At 45.2% G+C, this 19,344-nt stretch overlaps 1 long non-coding RNA gene across 1 annotated transcript; it reads right to left on the bottom strand.

Annotated features, from left to right (window-relative positions):
- Nucleotides 1–8,388: 8,388 nt before the first annotated feature.
- Nucleotides 8,389–14,584, bottom strand: LOC107110180. The gene is made up of 5 exons (XR_001482504.1): nucleotides 14,571–14,584; nucleotides 13,293–13,424; nucleotides 11,624–11,752; nucleotides 9,783–9,876; nucleotides 8,389–8,523 (listed from the first exon to the last, which is right to left on the bottom strand). It is a non-coding gene; the product is annotated as an uncharacterized LOC107110180 (long non-coding RNA).
- Between the last annotated feature and the right edge of the window lie 4,760 nt (nucleotides 14,585–19,344).

The following is a 19,344-nucleotide window of genomic DNA, read 5'->3' as shown; positions in this document are numbered from 1 at the left end:
ACTTGTTGGGGGGGGGGGGGGAAACAGAGTTCACCAACAGAAAGTTGGATACACAGAACAATCATCTGGAGGCTATTCTAAAGAGCTATGCTTTACAAACAACAGTAAAAGAGAGACAGATCTTGCAATTTCTTCCAGGAGGCTATTCCACAACATTGGAGTGGCCATAGAAAGGCCTACAAGCTAGGAGCAGCAGAATATACCCTTGGAGGGGTCAGAATGACCAGACAGCCCTGTTGCACTAGGTAAAGCTGCTGCGCAGGCCGCAGGCCAGGAGAGACGGTCCTTCAAAATCAGACAGTATGGCCGTATCGTGGATGCTTGGTGGTGTCAAGATAGCTTGGTGGTAGGCCTGCCAGCTCCAGGTTGAGAATTACCTGGAGATTTTGGGGGTGGAGCCTGAGAAGGGCAGGGTTTGGGGAAGGTGAGGGACTTCAGGGGGGTACACTGCCACAGAGTCCACCTTCCAAAGCGGCCATTTTCTCCAGGTGAACTGATCTCTGTCACCTGGAGGTCAGTAGTAATAATGGGAGATCTCCAGCCACCACCTGGAGGTTGGCAACCAAAAGAGAATCACAGAAAGACGATCACGCAAGGCAACAAGGGCAACTGTGAAAAATTAACCATGAAAAAAATCAAACATTCAACAAACTTCAGCATCTCTTCATGTAATAAACAATTCATTCCATGCATATCAATATCATGACCCTGGAGGTGCCTTCCCACTCTATGAGTTCATGATTCTATAATTCACCCAGGCTGGCTGTGGGCACGCCAGCACCTCTGTCAGGCAGAAGCGCCTGAGATCCTCCCCCTCCCCTTTTCCTTCACCCGACTTGGAGACGAAGGGAAGGGAGAGGGGGGAAAGAATGGATCCCAGGTGCTTCTGCCTGTCAGAGGGGCTGGTGCACACTTCCGGTGATGTCAGGGGGTGTGGCATATACTAATAAGTTATGCTAATTAGCTCCTGCTGCTCTTTTTCTATGAAATGACCCCTGCACTCAACCATGCCAAGAGGATCACTGGCTTGGTAGTTATATGAACTACATCTCTGGGATGTTAAAAGAATCAGTTCTGGTTCAAAACAGCACCACATGTTAACTTCTCAGTCCAGGTGCCAAACGGCTCAAAGGCCAACGTCAACCTTGTTTAAAATTTAAGTCTCCAATAATCAATGTGTAGAGCTAGAGAAATTTCCCCTGTCTGTTCTAATAAGGGATTTGATTCCCCAAACCCATTCACCAACTACTAGTGGGGTAAAGCTCAAGAAACAAACCTCCATATTGGAACTTTTCCCAAGAGTCTCCTCTATTTCCCCAAATTCCACTCTTTCACCCTTTGAGCTCATTCTCTCCCTCTCGGTCTCACATAGACACACTTGACAACCAATCCTCGGTCTCAAGTCAGGTGTAGATGTTATACCAGTAAATATGAACACATGTCCATTTTGATGTGGTTGGCGAAGTTAATTTACAATATTTCTCATGTGCAAGTCGATGTGCTGGACTGAGTCAGACCTTTGTGTTGTCACCTCTGACTAGTAGCAGCCACTCTCCCAGGATCTTGGGTCTTTCGCATCATCTGCTACCCCATCTTGATAAATGGAGACAGCTGGGATTGAACCTGGGACCTTCTGCGTGCAAATCAGATGCTCTGCCATGGAGCTATACCCCAACCTGCACAACTTGAAGAAGCATTCTTCAAGTGATGAACTTTCACATATGAATTCATTGTTTGGAAGCCAACACCACAATCATAATAAAGCCACACGTAGCATTCAGAACTGCTGAATAAAAAAACTCCCCTTTTGCTTCAGTGAGTAGCCTCCCATTCATCCTGCCATTGCTGGCTGAGACCTAGCATATGGCAGAGTGAGAGAGAGATTTTGCAATGGTCCTGCCCTGACTGTTTTAGGTGATGAGCCTGGTAGCAGCCAGGCCTTTGGTACCCTTAAGGAGTGGGGACAGGAAGAACTGTTACCCCCAATCTGCAGCCCCCGCTGTCTTCTAAAGTGGGCGGAATGAGGAGTATACAGGGCAGGGAGGTCAAGAATGTGCAGTATCAAGATAAGAACTTCCTCTGCCTTTTATGATCAGCAGAATTCTACCCTGGGAGAAGGGCTAAATGTAGCTATGCAGGAAGCAAGCGGGAAAGGCAAAGAAATGCTGAGCGTGCAAGAGCTGCATGGGAAAAGTACAACTGGTAGTAAGGGGGGAACATTTCAGATTTACTATCTCTGTTCCCATGGTGTTCATAAAGGCAATCTACGAAGCCTAAAGAACATTGCTCTCCATCTAATTCCCATACTTTAAAAGACCAGGCTAGGGTGTGTTTGTATTATGTTTTTTTAAAACAGCATGCAGCTAGCCCCGGATTGGTTAGTTGCTTGTTTTGTGATGCTGCGTTTTAGGGCGTCATATGGCTTGTGGCTCCTATTGTCTGCAGATTACTGTTAGTGATCATCACAGCTACCTTTTGCCCAGGGAAGTTAAAATGGCCTAGGAGTAAGCCAGGCTGAGTGGCTGAGCCAGCACTGTAGGGGGCCACTCAGCTCGGCCCCTGCAGTGCTGGCAGAACTCCTAGAACTTGGCTCTTCTTGCTCCTGGCTCCCAGCGGTCTTCCAAGGCACCAGCCCACCAGGAACTTTCCCTGTAGGTCACATGGCCAGTCTACTCCCACTTTTGCATCTTACCTTCTTACAAAGACCAGCAAAGGAAAACAACCTCCAAACCAACAAAGCAATCCAATGACTAAAGATGCATCTCTTAACCCGGGAGCCAGTCCCATTAAAAACATTGGGGCTTACTTCTGAGTAGGCCTGATGTGGCAAGGCTGTAATCCTATGTGTGCCTGTTTGGGAGAAACTGCCAATTAAAGCAGTGAGACTTTTGTCAGAGTAAACCTGCATGGGATGGGGCATATGAGGAACCCTACTGGAACACAGTGGGACTCGCTTCCGGAAAAACCTATTCAGGCCTCGCATCCCTCATTAAATCTCTCAGGACTAACAGGCTGACCCTAAATATTTATATACTTAGAAATATCCCACTAGGTTCAATGGAGGTCCAAGACGCACAAGACGGCAGCCTTAAGCTTTTCCACTCAACAGTTCATTTATTTCGGCAGGGGCTCTGTTGTGACTGTCTGCGGGATTGTGTTAAAAGCTCTTTCTCCGCAATCCTTAAAGCAGCAGCAGCACCTGCTTTATCTCCATCACACAGAAAGATCCCATAAAAGATCGGACTGATGGGCAAGCAAGCTTCTCTTTGGAAGGATGCATGGCAAATGGGGAGTTTTTCATTCTCCATTACGAATTTGTAAAAATCCCTCTCTGATTTATCGGCCAGGCATTTATTTATTATCATCCTTCTGCACTATGACAAGGAGAAAGCACAACACTGAGGAGCGAAGACTGGAGATGAATCAAGAGATCCGAATGCCTCCATCACTCACAGATAGAGGGACAGGCTCCGCCAGTAGTTCATCGGAGCAAAGCCATCTCTCAGCAAGCCTATGCACAGAGCACCCCCTGCAGACTCGTTGGCAGAGAGAAACTGAATTCCATCCCTGGCCGTTCATGCAGAATAAAGTGTTCCAAGGCACAAATTCTCCCTGGGGAGCAATGCCTGCAGCAGGTCAGGGCATCCTTTCGATGAAATCTTGCTTTATTTTTATCCACCTGGCTCACTGGTTCATAGCCCCCAGTCCGAAGGTTCAGTGCTTGAGCTCGGCTATGAAAACGTGCATGAAGGATAGCTTCAAGCATCACCACACAGCTGACAACCCACTGAGCTCACCAGACCATTATTGTAGTTTGCTAACTTCTTGATAGACCCCTGGGGGCAAACACAGCTATTTGACTGAGTACCTTTGGCTTGGTGGGTCTCTGGTTGCAGAGGCAGGAGAGCTGCGAACTTTAAAAAAAAACCAAACTGGCCCGGTCTCCTTTTGACATTGCCTCGCCTGCACAGGCTAATCCAGTAGGCTGTCCTTCTTTGGAGGCTGGACAGCTATCTGACAGCAGTGCTGATTCTACGACTCACTATGAATTTCAGCAATAAAGAGGATCGTAGTTGAAGAATACAAAAATAAGAGCCAACTACGAAAAAGCACCAACAAAACTAAATAAACATTTATACAAAAATTTATATTTTTCTAGTTTTGTAATTTTGCCTCAGTCTTTTGTTGCAATATTCCAAAAGTTGTATCAAAGTCTTATTAGTATCAAAATCTTATGAGAGATGCTGATTGCGTAAATTATTTCCTCCACTTGTTGGCTCTTTGCTTAGTGTACCTAAAAGCTCCCTGTTAAAAGACTGCCAGTACCCACAGCAGTACTTCAAAACAGAAGCCAAACGAGAAGCTCAAACCATATCCTCTAGCATTTCGAAACTTGCTTTATCTTTGTTACCCAGGAGACAAAACCTGACATCATCTGAAAAAACAAAATAGACCCATTGAAAATTATTTCTGTGGGACCTATGGCAATTTGCCACACTGAATGAAGGATGCTGGAAATTTCCCATTACAATAGCAGTGAGCATGCATTTAAAATGCACCCACCTAACTGGGATAGATAGCACTGTGTCACCCGTATTAGACTGTGATGAGTGAGGCCTACAAGTCACTCCATCACACGCAGCTGCAGTTCCGCTTCCTCACTGCGCTTTAAGTACACTAAAGAGAGTTGGGTTTTATACCGCTTTTTTCCTGTCTTAAGAGTCTCAAAGTGGCTTACAATTGCCTTGCCTTCCTCTCCCCACAACAGGCACCTTGTGAGGTAGGTGGGGAAGAGAGTTCGGAGAGAACGGTGACTGGCCCAAGGTCACCCAGCAGGCTTCAAGTGGGGGAGTGGGGGATCAAACCACACCATGCTAAAAGCCCTTTGCATGCTGAACACACTGGAGAAGTAAATAATTTTATTTACAACCCACTTGCCAGACACTAGTTTCCCACAGCAGCTCACCTCAGTGAAGAGACACAGAACCCTGTCCCAAGCTGGTCTTTCTCTTGAGGCCTTGTTCTTGGGGGGAGGCAGTGTGCCCTCCCTTAGACCTGTAGCCAACAAGAGGCCAGAACATCTTTCCTCTCACCTTATACATTCCCTGGGCAGCCTTATTGACAATACCGGCCTACCCTTCAGGGTTCTTTCAGCGAGAAAAGGCTAGGAATGAGTAAACAGACCTCAACACAACACTTGGATCCTCAACGTCTGCTCTGATTAACATTTTAATCTTTCAAGTCACTCCATTACTAACCTAAGAGTGCCAGTCCTCAAACAAAGAAACGTCAAGAGGAAATTACAACATGGGACTGCTGAACTTGAGTTCATTCACAAATTCAGAACAATTGAACCCCCAGGGCTAAATAGGGACATTATTGTTGTTGTTCAGTCGCAGTAGAGCCTGATCAACGAAAACTGATCTTTAAGACTTCTGATACCCTGCCTCAATGAAAGTTGATACAGGGAGAATTTGTCTTTGTTGCAGTTTGCTTTTCTGAAATGTGGTTAGCTAGTCTATTTCATAAATTTATTATAATGAAATATGACAGTACTGTCAATTCTTGTTGAATACTTCATCCTTTTATATATTGTGTCTTTTTGTACATTTTTATAACTTTTTTTAAAGTTCAAAAACCAGTTGCAGTGGGGAGGTCTGGCTTGTGAACTTCTCAAAAGGAGAAATGTGCCTGCGTGTATCTTGCTTCTCCCTCTGGGAAGCTCACCAGCCAAAAAGCTCTGAGGAAGAGATGCTTCGAAACAATATGCACTGTGACAATGAACCGTAAGGGAGGCAACTTGAACAGAATTCTGCTGCTTCTGGCCTCTCCCCGCAGCCTTAGCAGGTTAATGGACATCTGGGTTGTGCAGAAAGGCGCTCTTGCCTCATTCAAACTGTCAGCAAGCAGAGCTTGCTTAGCTACACAGAATACAGCGTACATCTGCCTGCCCACTGCTAACACCTGGCAGGGCCCTGACCTACCGTCTCATTCCTGTCATGTTCGCAAACATCTTCAGGACGATCACAATAGGATGGAGACACGTAATGACAGAATTTCACACACCCCCGCGCAGGGAAGGCAGGTGTACAGACTGTCCAGATCTGCTGTCAAGTGGGAACAAACAGGATCACACATATCAGAAGCCGTTCTAAACATGGAGGTCTCCACTACCTGTCTTAAGCCAAGGTTTGATGAGTGAGATTGGAGTCCTTAAGGGCCACTGCAGGGCCATTTCCCTGATGCACCATTTTAGTCCCTCCTCCAAGCCATAATCCCAGCTAAAGGAGGCTGTACAAAGAAGACATTTATATGAAATATCATTTGATAAGTTCAGTGCTGCTCAATGTGTGCATTGTATAGTGTGGTGTAGTGGTTAAGAGTGTTGTACTAATATCTGGGAGACCAGGGTTCAAATCCCTGCTCATGCCAAGGAAGCTTGCTGGGTAACCTTGTGCCAGTCATATACTTTCAGCCTAACCCACCTCACAGGGTTGTTGTGGCGATAAAACGGAGAATGGGATAAGCTTTTTGGAGTCCCCATTAAGGAAAAAAGAGTGCATATGAATAAAAAATATACAGGCAACCAGTTTATTTTATGCAGCACATTGTTTATCCTGCCCCAGAGCTCAAAGTGTCCTACATTTTTCTCTGTGTTAACCTAAATCTTTTGAGGTAGGCAAGGCTATGTAAAAGATAGGATCACAAGACAAGATATGAAACTCAAACTATACCACACTGGCCCTTGCCTTCATCTCCATTTAACTAGACTATAAAGCATAGCTGAAAAGAGCTCTGCCCGAGACAGTACACATCACTAAACCAATCACCTAGGTTAGATGGATCATGAAAAGCTATGGGCATTACAGGAAATGGGTGCACCACGGCATCTTATTGTTTTGATATGCAACCTATACTCCAGACAAGAGGCCACTGTTAGGACAGAATATGGAGAAACAGAATGGTTTCCAACTGGCTAAAGTGTCAGACAAGGGTGCGTTTTATCTCTCTCTGTATGCAGAACAGGAAAATGGGATCTGACTTAGATGCAGGTGGAGAGAAAACTGGTGGAAGGAACACTAACAATTTGAGATACGCAGATGACACATTATTGGCAGAAAACGGTTAAGACTTGAAACAATTCCTGATGAAGGTTAAAGCAGAAAGTGCCAAACAGGATTACAGCTGAGCATCAAGACCAAAGTAATGACTACTTGGAAATTATACAACTTAAAGATGATGATGAAGAAACCAAAATTGTTCCAAGATTTTCCATTCCTTGGCTCTATCATCAACCAAAAGGGAGACTGCATCTAAGAAGTCAGGAGATTCAAACTGGGGAGGGCAGCCATGAAGGAACTAGAAGAGATCCTTAGATGTAAGGGTGTGTCGCTGGTGACCAAGATCAAGTTAATTCATAGTAGAGTGTTTCCTATGGGTACGGGTGTGAAAATTAGACAACAAAGAAAGCTAACAGGAAGTAGATTCCTTTGAAATGTGGTGTTGGAGAAGAGTTTTACAGATACTGTGGACCACATATACTGTGGACTATGGATGTGCATTCGGTTCATCTAAACCGAATGCACCCCCGAAAATGGCCCATTCAGGCCCCTTTCAGGCTGCTGCGGGCCGATTCAGATTCTCTGATCTGAATCGACTTCAGCCCCATTATTATCCTATGGGCCATTGAAGTCAATGGCGAAAACATAGGGTATATTCTGTGGGCTGGAGGGGAAGGGGTTTGAGGGAGAGTCTCCAAACCCGCAGGGTAGCTGCTGGAGCCTCTTCCCAAGATACCCACCAAGTTTCAAGAACATTGAAACAGGGGGTCCAATGTTCTTGAAACTTGGTGGGTATCTTGGGGAGAGGCTCCAGCAGCTACCTGGTGAGTTTGGAGACTCTCCCTCAAACCCCCTCCCCTCCAGCCCCCAGAATATACCCTATGTTATCACCATTGACTTCAATGGCCCATAGGATATAATGGGGTCGAAATTGACATTCGGCTGGCCCAAAAACTCCCCAATCTGCTGGTACTGCCGAAATGGACATGCAAGAGTCTTTTCTGCCTGCTGAAATTCACTGGAAAAGACAGTAATGCTAGGAAAAGTTGAAGGCAGAAGGAAAAGAGGAAGACCCAGCATGAGATGGATTGATTCAATAAAAAGTCATGACCCTTGGTTTGCAAGACCTGAGAATGGCTGCTAACAATACAAGCAAGTCACGTGCTTTCCCACCAACCTACACTCCTCTATCCCACCTATCAAGTCTATAGTTATAGTAACCTAACAAACTAGTGCTGGAATGCCAACCTGCTATGGATCCTGAAGATGACCTGAGGGAATCAGCCTCCATCACCATTCATTAACAACCACTTGACTCTGCCATGGTGCAAATTATATATTTATTAGTACAACAACAATAAGCTCCAGTTATTTCAACTTGAAGACATTTGATATCTCAGCTGCTCTCGTGAGCACCTTGTAGTTCATACCAGCTACAAGACAGCATCCAGATTCCTTGAACCTGTTAAGAGAAACCAATGCAACTTAGTTGTCTATGTTATTGCAGGCAGTAATTATAAGCAAGTTGGACAGTGCTAGGAGTACAAACAATTTGCTTTTCTACCCACACAGTCTCATAGCAAGTTTGCAGAGCCTTAGCAATGGAAGATGCTGCACCTCAATTCCCTACTTGTACTTTTTGCAATAAGAGGAAAAGAAGAGGAGATTGGATTTATACACACCCTTCACTACCAAAAGGAGTCTCAGTGTGGCTCACAATCTCCTTTCCCTTCCCCTCCCCACAACAGACATCCTGGGAGCTAGGTGGGGCTGAGAGAGCTCTCTCAAGAACTGCCCTTAAGAAAACAGCTCCAAAAGAACTTATGACTGACCCAAGGTCACACCAGCAGCTGCATGTGGAGGAGTGGGGAATCAAACCCGGTTCTCCCAGATCAGAGTCCTCACTCTTAACCACTACACCAAACTGGCTCTCTACACCAGACGTTTCTCTATATGACTGTGGTGACCCAAAAGTCCAACTTTACTTGATACAGTAAACCACTACAGGAAACAGAATATGAACAAATCAATAAATCTACAAAAGCATGGGACCCACATTAACATGCTTTACAACCCACTTTTGGTCTGGTACCCAGAGTTTGGGAAAAACTGCTCTAAAACAGGGGTCCCCAAACTTCTGAACCTGTGTGGGCACATTTGGAATTCTGACACGGCATGGCGGGTATAGACAAAAAAAAAATGGCTGACACGGGAGGCAAAGCCAGTCCCAAAATGATTGCCAAAGTTTTCTGCAGTAATGTGGTGTTTTAGTGTAGCCTTGTGTATTGGTGACTACCGCCGCCAATGCAACACTTCAAAAAAATCTACACAGCCAATGAGATCTCCAAGTCAGTTAGAAGCCTTGCTGAGCAAAAGCCCTACCTGACCCCACCCGCTTCCTAAAAACACTTGGCAGGCACACTTATGCTGCCGGACGTGTATTAAGGTGTTCTATGAGCATCAGCTGTGCAGTCTTGGTAGATTTGCCTACAGAAACATATACAACAAGCGCATGCAGCTTCAGATGGGGACAGGTGACACAGGAACACATCAGTATCAGTGGAATCAGACCATCTGGCTAGAACAAGTTTGGTCAGCATTGCCGATATGATGGGGAAAAAAGTTGAGCGTCATCATATACCACTGAATGACATGCCTTGTAGCACCTCTGTTTTACTAAAAGGGACGTTTAACATTGACCATAAGCAACCGAAGACTCACCCTGCAACCTTCAGGAGATGTTCGTCTAGAGGAATCATCCAAACTCTACAGCATTCTTTCAAGCATCCGAATCTGAGCCAACTTGTCTTTAGATCTGCAACACAATTGCAGGGCGTATCAAAGTATGAAAGCCATTTTATACAAAACTGGAAGAACCCGGTTAAGTAGTAATATACTATAGTACAGCAAAGGACTGGTGATCTGAGTCTAAGAAACCTGAAAGAATCTGTTAGCAAACCATTCTATCTTCCCTTGGTAGCACCATTCCTTTTGCTATATGAGAAAAGAAGTCCCTACTATTAACTTTGCATTCTCTTGCAATTCCAAGGTGTCAGTCTCATGCACTGACCACACAGAACCCAGGGAGATCTGAGTATGCATCCTCCACAATATGCTAGGTTGTGTTGCTTAATTTCCTTTCCGCCACCCCAACACCAGGGAGCTCCAAGTAGCATACTTAAGTTGCCCCCCCAACACTAAGGTATCCTCTCTTAGCAACCATGTGAGGTTGGTTTGGCAGAGATTGGGACTGAGCTGAGCTGGTATTTTTTATCTTCCTAGTGCAAGCCTGATTCTCCAAAGTTTAGTTTTTACTAAGGTACAATGAACTGCTGAGTTGATCCACATCAGACTGCAGCTGAGGGCCTCAAATGATTGAATTCACTTCCAGACATGAAGGACTCCTCTTTTGACCCAACACACTAGTTTTCCATAAGGAAGGATTTGAGAGAATACAAAGCTAAGCTGGTACACCCTCTGACAAGCGTATCGCCGTCCCAATCTGCTAGATGCAGTGTAATGCACTGGTACCCAGACATGGTCCCCGGGGGTGCCACCCTGTCTGCGAATTGTTTCCTGGCATCAGCCGGATTCCAAGTTCTGGGGATAAACCCATCGAGTCTCAAATGGAAAACACAGAACTTGGGTGGCTCCTCACCAGGTGACTAACACAAGCCTAAGCTCTCACCCACGTGCTTCTCAGGCTTTTAAATCCCCTCCCTGGGGATGTAGAGCAAGCAATATTTTCCCTTTGGATACTGAAAGAAAGCAAAATATAATAGGGGCCAGCAGCACTGTAGAGATGAGCCCAATTTTACTCCAACATAAGCTTTTATAAGTCAGAGCTCTCTTTTAACTTAAAGACACTTGCTGCCTCCTCACTGCAAAAGGATGTTTAGAAGATTCCAGGAGAGACAGCTCCCTCTGCAGACTCAAAAGCTCCAATTCAGATAGGACAACACTTTGCGAGAACCTCCCAGTACTGCAATTGGCCCCACCCCATAGCAGCCATTTTGAACCTGGACTTGTTCCCATGGCAGCCATTTTGTAGTGGTGCCCCTTCTCAGATTTCTAGAAGTACCAACAGGCTCACCAAGGTAGGTCTCCCAGTGTAGCAGTTACAATGTCAAACTAGGATCTAAGACTTACACTTAAACCCCCACACTATTATGGGACTGCCTTGGGTGACTTTGGACCAGCCACTGGCAACCCAACCTACCTCATTATTAGCATGACAATAACAAATGTCCTAAGGACAAGACAAAAAATGGGAAAGCTAAGATAATGCACGCCCTGACCTGGATGGCCCAGACCAGCCCAATCTTGTCAGATCTAGGAAGCTAAGCAGAGTTCAGTCTGGTCAGTATTTGAATGGGAGACTAGCCAAGGAACACCAGGGCCGCTATGCAGAGGCAGCCAATGGCAAACCACCTCTGAACGTCTCTTGCCTTGAAAACCCTGTGGGGTTGCCATAAGTCAGCTGCAACTTAACAACATTTTACATGCACACGAGGTAACACCCACCCAGTTGCAAACAATATTATTTGGGACGAGGGGCTTACCTGTGTACTTCTTGCGTATGTCCAGGCATTTCAGTGGAACAAGAGGTCCATTTCCCAAGGCTTAAGTCACCCTCTCTTCCCCATCAGTCGAGTTCAACTACTCCACGGAACTCATCAGTGTCACCCATCCTAAAATGATGCAGAAAAAAACAGGAGTTTTTACTGTTTCTTCGATGCCTTAGTAAACAATTTGCTCACAACTTAAAACACACTAAAACCACACAGCCATTAGAAACAGTTACGCTGATGTATCAGACAAGAGCTGGCTAAAACAGCAAGATCAACAGGGTCGGTCTGCTGGGGAAAAAAGTTTTAGTCATCACGCACATCAGCTTTAGACTCACACCACAGAAGGGACAGCCCACTCCGGTACAAGATACTTGGCAAATATAGAGTTCTTCATTTCTGCTCTCAAATTAACAGCTTGCATGCATAACGTCCCTCACCTCCCAAATGCAAGCCACTAATAGATTTACATGTGGCTTAAATCCCAAAGAAGTGGGCATGTAGCAATGTACTATGCTTTCCAGCCACATGATCATGCATGCAAATGGCACCTACGGACAAAGTCTACAAAAGATAGGCACGACTGTATTGGAATCTTCCCCCAGATTTTCTCTGGCAAGAAATACAGCTCTTCTCCCACATTCATGCTTCCTACCAAACACTGCGCTTTTAACAGCAAACTGAGTACACCCCAAAGACACATCCCTTAGTCTTGGATAAAATTCATCACAAAATTCTTAAATGGCAATTTGCAAAAATGTTTTTGTTTGATAAAACAGAGGATTGTGGATACTGATAGGCAGAATGATATACTGTAGAACAGAGACATGGAATACACTTCTTGACCCCATTAACAAAGTTCTACGGCCTATTTTCACCATCTGCCAAACCACAAATATAGGAGAACGTTTACTCTTATGCACTGGGACGTTCTTTCTCTAGTGATTACAGAGGGAAAGTGTAAGAAAATCCCATTTGAGGAATGTATATGCCCCTGCTGTAATGAAGGCATTGAAAATTTAGAACATATTATGTTCAATTGTAAGGCCCATAATAATCTCCATAAATCACTTCTGCCTCCTAAGTCCTTGCCTCTCACTAGTAGGCAAAATGTATTATGAAAAATCTCCTTGGGGACAGACACTCAGAGGTAACGTATCAAGTGGCTACATATGGTTGGCTAGCTTTAAGAATTAGAAAAATCTATAATAACGCAGCAAGTGATCTTACTGTCAAGTGTCTGTCTCTTAATAATTTTAAAATGCACTTTATTGCTGTTTTAAGCTTCTTTTACCTTTGTTTACAGGTGCTCTTAAAGGTAAAAGGTAAAGGTTCCCTTGCTCGAAAGCCAGTCGAATCCAACTCTAGGGTTGCGGTGCTCATCTCCGTTTCAAAGCCGAAGAGCCAGCGCTGTCTGAAGACGTTTCCGTGGTCATGTGGCCGGCATGACTAAACACCAAGGGGCTCTTACTACCTATTAATTTTCTTGTGTTTTAAACGTTAATTGCTGGCTTCGTCCGTAAGTAAAACTAAGACAAAAAACTGATGTGTCTGTTTGCATTCATGTTAACTATTACAACCATAAGTTAATGTGGGCAGACGATCAGACCCCAGAGGTTTTACTGTATTAGACCTGCTTTTAAGATAGCAGCCAGAAACTCACCCATCTTTGCAGAGGCAGGAGAGCACTAGAGGTTCCCATCACCACCTCCTGCTCTGACAAGGTCGCTCGCAACAGTTCAGGCATTGCCCTCAATGGCAGGACACCCAGTGTGCAAAGAGCAAAACCTTCCACCTGCAAATCCAAACGTAAAGCATTAGCCATGGAAGAGAACGTGAAGGGAGGAAAGGATGGCTGCCAGACCCCCCCTGCCTCACCCCCCCTGTGTTCAGTGGTGTATCAGACAGGTTCTGGCTTAGCAGCAAAGAGATCAACACTTCCGCTCTGATGGGGAAAAAAGTTTTAAGTCATCACGCACACCACTTTTCTAAGACTTTCACCAGTTAAGGCTCCCAGGAAGTCACATGATCAAACCTAATAACAATAATGAAGCAGCGGGAGGGGCAGCTGTTAAGAATGCTGGAAACCCACATTCAAATCCCAACTCTGCCCTGAATTGCTCCATGCGTCGTCGGTACATTTTAAAGCTTGCTTTAAAATGTTCGGATTGTTCACCACCTTGGGGACCGCCAAGTTGGGTGGGTGGAAAGGCAGGATAAATATGTCTTAACTGAATAAAGCACGTGGCCTGAGCTACTACTGGGCATTCCCTCTCAAGCCACAACTACCACACAAGATTGTAGTGAAGACAAAAAAAACCGGGGGGGGGGGAGAGGAACAACCCTATGCTCCTTAAGAGAAAGGCCAGGCTAAAAATGTACTAAATAAGGTAAATTAATCACTAAGAGGCTCCGGAGAGTATACTGGGAGGCAAAAAGTGGTCCTTCCCGGCAGGAAACCAAAGCAGAATAAAGGATAGAGCATAACAATAGCATGCAGCAAACAGAGAGAGAAAGCGGCAACCTTCCCAAATGTCCTGCGATGGCTCTTTGGCTGCGGCCCTTGCAAGAGCACAGAAATAGAACTAGTCCCAATCCTCCTTACCAAGCCTGTAAGCGGCCAGATCCAGGCGGTTAGCCGTGTTGGTCTGAAGGAGCAGAACGAAGTTTGAGTCCAGGGGCACCTTTAAGACCAACAAAGTTTCACTCACGGGATGAGCTTTCTCGCGCGCGCGCGCGCACTTCCTCGGGTTTCTCAGGAACCTAAGGAAGCGTGCGTGCGTACGAAAGCTTATACCTTGAATAAAATTCTGTAAGCAACCAATATAGGTCGAGTGGAGCAAAGCGGGGCGCGAAGAACGTCTCAAGAGAATTAGAACCAGGAAAAACCGACCACCGAACTGGATGGTCACGGATCGCCCACCCCTACCATACAACCTACCAGTCCGCAGTTCGATGGAAAAGAACGCGCCTCGCCGCTCTACGTCATTATATAGCTTCACTGTGTCTTCAGTGCGCATGCTCTCTCAAGGCACCCTTGGGAAATGTAGTCCTGCGAAAGCCGTGGCTACGGGTTCTTTTTGCCGGGGGGTGGGGTGGTTTGCATGCGTTTCTTTCCGAAGCGGGGGGGAGGGGGGAAGAAAAGTTGTACTGAAGATTTATTTATTTATTAAAAAAACGATAATACACATTTATCGGAAATCTGCTGGGCTGAAGTAGAAGTTGGTAAGAGTTAATAATAACTTGGGGTTACTAAATCCATGACCCACAGGATTTACTGTTTATTCCGTTCTGAGGATTAGGAATTAAGGATTTGTCTGTGACTGTCTGATGCAACATCAGGAAGGATGTTAACCTGATCGAGGTTTTAAAAAAAAATCCCTACTCTGCAGTGAAGTTTGCTGGGTGACTTTGGGTCTGTCACTCTCTGCCAGTCTAACCTACCTCACAGAGTTGTTGTAAGGATAAAACGGAGGAGGACGGAAAGAAGTATGTGGGATAAACCATAGTAATAATAATAATAACAACAACAGCAGCAACAAACAAAAAGAGCACTGAATGACTACACCAACGAAAGCAAAGATAAGTTTCTAGCTGAAGTGTACAAGGAAGATTTATTTAGGGTTACAGCAAACCAAAGAAGATTACAAAAAAGACTGCATCAAAAGCACTTGCATGGGCAATATTTGAAAGACAGAGAGAATAAAGTTGATAACAACAACACCCGGAAGTGGCTCCAAAATGGGCACTTGAAGAAAGAAACAGAAGGACTCTTTCAAGCTGTACAAGACCTGGAAGTCAAAAGGAATAGTATGAAAGTCAAGATTCAGAAGACCAGTGATGACAGCGAATATTGACTTTGCAAGACAGACGGTCAGTGCCTGCAGTAAAATTGCTCAGACTGACTATAAAGAACGCCACAATAGACTTGCAGCTATGTTGCACTGTAAGCTTTGCAAGAAGCATGGTTTCCCATCAGCCAGAAATTCATGGGAACACAAACCAGACAAGATCATGGAGAATGATGAAACAAAGATTCTTTGGGACTTCCAATTACAAACAGATAAACACCTGGAGCATAACAGCCCTGATATCACAATTGTAGAAAAATGAGAAATAGGGTCTGGATGATTGACATTCCAATCCCAGGAGGCAGCAGAATAGAAAAGAAAGAACAGGAGAAGATCACAGAGTATCAAGACCTACAAATAGAGAGCCTCTAGGAGAAGAAAGTTACCATTGTGCCAGTTGTCATTGGAGCTCTTGGAGCAGTGGCTAGAAGTCTCAAGAAGCACCTGGGCATCTAGCAAATAACACCAGCTCAGCTCCAGAAGACAGTATCGCTTGGAACAGTGAGAATCCTGCAAAGATACAGCTGCAATTCCCAATAATCTAGCTATATCTTGAATTGCAGAACACCATCTACCAGTCAAATATCTTACTGTGACCATTCATAATAATAATATTAGTAGCAGAAGAGGCCATTTTGGTGGGAGCAGATTTATTCACCACACTGCTTTGGGACTCCACTCTTGGCATGTATATACAGTGTGTCAGCCAACCCCAACATCAGGATTTCCTAAACACTGGCACCAGAGTATGCAACACAAAGAGGAAAAGTCAGTACATGTTTGTGTGAAACAGTAGGGATAGGGAGGTAAGCTAATCGGTGGGCAAAGGAAACAAGAATGGGGCAAGAGGGGCCCAAGAAATACAATATGTTGGATCACACAGATTCATTCTGATAAGGGTTGTGTGTGTTCAAGTGCCTTGATCAAAGGGAAAGCACCACTGTGGGAATGGAGCCACAAGATCCAGACCAGTAACTATTAAAATCCACACACACACCAAAAAACCTCTCCCTCATCTCCAGAGGTGTTTGTCCTCAACCAGAGTGCTGAAGTAAGCCACAAAATTAGACCTGGGAATGACTTCAGTTCAGGTCTTCTGTCCACAGCTGTCACTGTTTCTGACACCCCCCAAGTGAGGGCAGGTGGGGCTATTGTCCAGCAGGACTTCTGATTTGGCCACTGAAGATTTGGTTAGCTGTGCAGATTTTTTAAAAGTTGCTTCAGGAACAGCTGCCACCACAGAAGTATCTTCACTGCATTACTGTGTGTGTATGCAAGAAAATGTTTTTAAACCGTATGTTCATTTTAAAAAGGCATCATGTTAAACCAAACTTCTATGTAAAATTCTGATGAGTTACTATTAGAGTTTTGTATAACCTCACTCCCTGACATTTTGTGGTTTGCTCCGTCTCTGGAGAAAGCCATTTTGTAGTTGTACCCACCACCATGTTTCAGAATTCCAAAGGTGCCGGGGACTCTTGGTGTAGACATTACGGACCTTGATAGCCCAGTAGTCTGATCTGGAATAAGGTGACTTCATGTGTCTTGTAACCTTGGACATGCACACATACATACAAAGTCCTTGCTCAGCTTGTTATCATTTGGTTTGGTTGGTTACAGCAGATCACCACTTGCTGGGCCTTTCTTTATGTTGCGCATTACAACCAAAAAGAATATCTCTATGTATATGCAGCATGTACTTCCCTCATTATGAATTATCTGTATGTGGTAGTCATTTCACTGAGATTAGAGAGGTACAGCATCCTACTGTATGCATTACAGATCTTGGTCTGTTGCAGCAAAAAACCTGAAAAGGAGTCTGGCACCTTAAAAGACTAACATATTTGTTGTGTCCGCTGGCCGCCACCGGGGCCAGCGAGTATCCCAAAGCTTGACTCTGGGAGAACAATAGGGACTAGGCTCCTAGTCCCTCCACTGGGGAGCCAATGAGCACCGTGGCGGGAGATTCAAACCCACCAACGGGGCTCAGGGGTGTGTCCCCAAGAGTGTATATAGTTGGCCTGCCGGCCGTTAGCGGAATCTCTGGTTGTGTACCAATAAAGCGTGCTATGCACTATGCCAGTCTTTGTCCTTCATCCATGCGGCAAACCCCACTACACAATAATATTTATTGAAGCCCATAGTAGCAGATTTATTGAGCTCATGAAAACTTACACTTCAATAAATCTGTTAGTCTTTAGGGTGCCACAAGACACCAGCTGGATATGTGGGATTTACAACACTGCGTTTCAGAAACTGAGTGCTGAAGGTTAAGTGGAGATCCTGGGAGGCAGGGGGAGAGATGTGTGTTAGGAGGACCGATATTGAGAAAGAAGGGGGGGAGCTGAAAACTGGAGAGACCGGAAGGACTGGGGAATCTGGGAAAGGAAGTAATGGGACAAGAGGGGGAACTTGAAATAGGCATTTGGAAGGGTTGCCAACCTCCAAATGGTGGCTGGAGATCTCCTGCTATGACAACTGATCTCTAGGCAATAGAGATCAGTTCACCTGGAGAAAACGGCCTAATTAAGTCCCTCCCCTCCCCAAACCCCGCCTTCCTCAGGCTCCATCAACAAAATCTCCAGGTATTTCCCAACCCAGAGCTGGCAACCCTGGCATTTGGGCATATTTGCAAGGGGGGTAGTGTTTATGCTGGGAAGCTAAAGTGAAAGAAGCTTGGGGGTTGCTGTGGGTTAATGGAGGGAAGGAAATACAGTTTGGAATGTGGGCAACAGCAAACTGGGGTTTGGGGGGTGTAGTGTATTCCAAAGCTGCCATGGAATGCATGATGTATGTGAAACATCTCATTGACTTGTAATGTTAAGCTTCGTCCTGGGCTAGGATCCAAATACATCCAATCGTGTTACTACCCCAGGAAGCACCTAACCAATCACCTTCTAGCAAGCTCCCTGAGCGGGAACATCCGTGATTGGTCCTTATATGAACAACCTTATTGGTTGGTATTTGTACAGTGGGTGTGGCTACATTAGCCGGGAATGTTTAAAAGCAGGACAGCTGCAATGTAAAGGCTGTTCTGGCTATCAGATGTTGATCCGTGTTTGAGTTGTGTTCGAGTTGAAGAATAAAGTCGTGTTCTTGCTGAATCACTCTCCAACTGCTTTGTTAAGTGAGTGACTTAATGGGGGGGGGGGAGATATGGAAGAGGAGGAGGAGGCCTGGAAAAATATCTAGACCCAACAATTCTCAACCCTTTATGGAAATAAAAATGCTTTGTGAGCATCCATGCAGGAGTCCCTTCTGCTGAGTTGGCAGAGAATGCCTTATTAGCTGGCCTCCAGGTGGCAAGGAGTGGACCTGGGGCCTTCTGCAGGCAAAGCAGCTCACACAGATCAAGATGGGCAGCCGTGTTAGTCTGTCTGTAGCAGCAGAAAAGAGCAAGAGTCCAGTAGTCTTTAAGGTGCTACTGGACTCTTGCTGTTTTCTAAAATTTGTGGCAGGCTATGAGCTTTTGCGAGTCGCTGCTCCCTTCTCCAGATACCACACAGAGCAATCCTATGCAGAGTTACTCCACTCTAAAACTGCTCAAATAAATGGGCTCAAACTGGAGTATCTCTGCATAGGATTTCCCCGTAACTCTGCCACTGAGCCACCACCTTGCCACAACAGGTATCTCCTTGCAAGTAAATATATGAAGATGTGAAGGTGCTTTATGTTGAGCTGGGCCACTGGTCTTTCAAAGTCCATGTTTTCTACTCTTGACTGGCAGTGGCTGTCCCAGGTTTCAGGTCAAGGTCTTTCATGTTGCCTCACCTGGGCTGAGGCTCAGTGGTAGAAAGTCCTTGGTTCAATCCTCAACATCTCCAGTTTAAAAAATGTGGATGACGAAGAAGCGACTGTTTGGGT

Source organism: Gekko japonicus, unplaced genomic scaffold (genome assembly GCF_001447785.1).
Source record: "Gekko japonicus isolate JY-2015 unplaced genomic scaffold, Gekko_japonicus_V1.1 scaffold125, whole genome shotgun sequence".
Taxonomy (NCBI): domain Eukaryota; kingdom Metazoa; phylum Chordata; class Lepidosauria; order Squamata; family Gekkonidae; genus Gekko; species Gekko japonicus.
This window is presented reverse-complemented; position numbering and strand designations above follow the sequence as displayed.